Consider the following 2,302-nt stretch of genomic DNA (forward strand, 5'->3'; position numbering starts at 1 on the left):
AGACCTAAACCCTATTGAGCATCTGTGGGGCATCCTCAAACGGAAGGTGGAGGAGCACAAGCTCTCTAACATCCACCAGTCATCCACCAGGAGTGAAAGAGGACTCCAGTGGCAACTTGTGACACTCTGGTGAACTCCATGCTCAAGAGGGTTAATTCAGTACTGGAAAATAATGGTGGGCACAAAATATTTGTGCCCGATTTGGACATTTTCACTTAGGGGTCTACTCAATTTTGTGGCCAGTGAAAACATGTAGCTACAAACGGTGAGCGCTAGCCAAAGAGTGCAGTCAGTTTAATCTTATAACTTGTATACAAGAGAAAGTGAAAGAATACATCATGAATGTATAAACTCAATCATCTCAACAGATATTTTTAGAGATTTTTTTAAAGAAAGGCAAGATGGCGTCACGGATGGCAGCCTCAGTGCTTAGCTCCTCAGTGTTTGCTCTGTTTTTGTTAGTTTTTACTGTTTTATGCCAAGGAAATCCGATCAGTTACACCAGGGATGAACTGCTGAACATCAGGCAGCCCACACCACAACATCTTTTACATTGATAATGTAATGTTGTATAGTTCTGCCTTGTAATGTTGTGTAGTTCTGGCTACAGTACAATGATACATTTACACTACAATGTGCTCCAATGTATGTGCTCCAAATAATTATAGTAACATTGTTTAAAGAAATAAAATAGAGTTAATTTAACTTGCAATTATTTGAAGCATAATAAGAATGGCAATAATTTATTAATTACATTTTTATTAAAGACACACACACACACACACACACACACACACACACACACACACACACAGGTTTGCAGCATCAACAAACACCAAAGTGAGTCATAGCAATGCATAGAAAGTCTGAACTAAGCAAGCAAAAAGCTATGTTTTTTTGTCACACACATTATAGAAAATTTATAGAAAAGTTTTTATTGCTATTGTTTCTGTCATTTCTATAGCAATGTCTATAACTATTTTTAAAAGGTGTGCTCTGTATTTATTACTTTGGATTTATCAAACTAATAAAATTAATTATTTACAAAGTGAATGCAAGATGATTTCTCACCAAACTTCAATTTCCATTTCTGAAACTCTTCTTCGGACTCATTGTCTGCTGCATTGGACAAAGCAATGAGGAAAGTGACAACAAGCAAAACTTTCATTCTGCAAGATGCGAGGATGCAAGATGCAAGATGGCGCCGCGAGGAAGCAACACGATCGGTTCCGCGCATGTGCGAAATGACGTCACTTCCTGTCATCGCCGACGTTTTACGACAGTCCAACACACCTGTCTGTAATTATCAAACAACACTGATCACCTTTATTAGCTGCTTCAGCAGTGCTTCATTGGGGTTGGAGCTAAAATCTACTGGACAGTAGCTCACCAGGAGCAGGGTTGGAGTCTAGTGGTATATATTTATGTATGTTTAAACAGTTGCGTTTAAAACTAACTGTGGATGCACTTTTCTTTTTCCAGTGTTTTCCTCAACAGTGCAGTGGGAATTCTTGTGGTGTCTACATGCTGATGGTAAGAATGTTTAATCCATCAAAGCTGTTAAGAGAGTAAAAGCAAAGTCTTACAGTATTGTTTGTATTTCACAGTATGCTCTCAGCATCTGCACATCATGTCCTTTAACATTTACAGAGGTAAGGTGGATTTTCACATAAATATGCCACCAAACTATGCTATGTGCGCATTTATATTTTTGTGTGTTTTAGGAGGAGGTGCCATTGATTTGCCAGTGATGGTGCATTCAGCTAATGGAAAAGTTTTGTCTAGAAGGGTATGATAGGTTTTCTAATAATAATATTAATTTCAGTGTCTTGGCTGTATTAAGTCACTGTGGGTAAAGTAAAATGAAAAAGCTATTACATTAATAGATGGCATATACGTTTGCATATATTCCAAAGGCATGGACAGAGGTTTGCATACTGGACCGAAGAATCATCCCAACTCCTTCAGGGAACACTTGAGCCTGTCTTCAGGGTTTCAAAATCCACCACCACCAAACTGTTGCCCAGCAGAAGAGTTGTGGTTAAAATGGACATTTAATAAGGTAAAGACTTTAGTTGTCATATCCAACAGTTGAATGCGTGCCCCTATTGTGCCATTATACCTGTTATGAAGCAGGTGAAAACCTGGCCAGCAGGAGCCACCTCTGCTCTTCAGGACTGCTTTGAGTGCACTGACTGGAATATCTTCAGGGAGGCTGCAACCAACGGTGACTCTGTCAACTTGGAGGAGTACGCGTCATCAGTGACCAGTTACATCGGCAAGTGCATTGATGACGTGACCA

General features: G+C 39.4%; 1 long non-coding RNA gene across 1 annotated transcript; it reads left to right on the forward strand.

Annotated features, from left to right (window-relative positions):
- Positions 1 to 1,345: 1,345 nt before the first annotated feature.
- LOC132852079 (uncharacterized) lies at positions 1,346 to 2,056 on the forward strand. Its single transcript, XR_009649097.1, has 4 exons — positions 1,346 to 1,533; positions 1,608 to 1,652; positions 1,725 to 1,789; positions 1,917 to 2,056. It is a non-coding gene; the product is annotated as an uncharacterized LOC132852079 (long non-coding RNA).
- Positions 2,057 to 2,302: the final 246 nt, after the last annotated feature.

The sequence above is a fragment of the Tachysurus vachellii genome, chromosome 10 (genome assembly GCF_030014155.1).
Source record: "Tachysurus vachellii isolate PV-2020 chromosome 10, HZAU_Pvac_v1, whole genome shotgun sequence".
NCBI classification, from domain to species: Eukaryota; Metazoa; Chordata; class Actinopteri; order Siluriformes; family Bagridae; genus Tachysurus; species Tachysurus vachellii.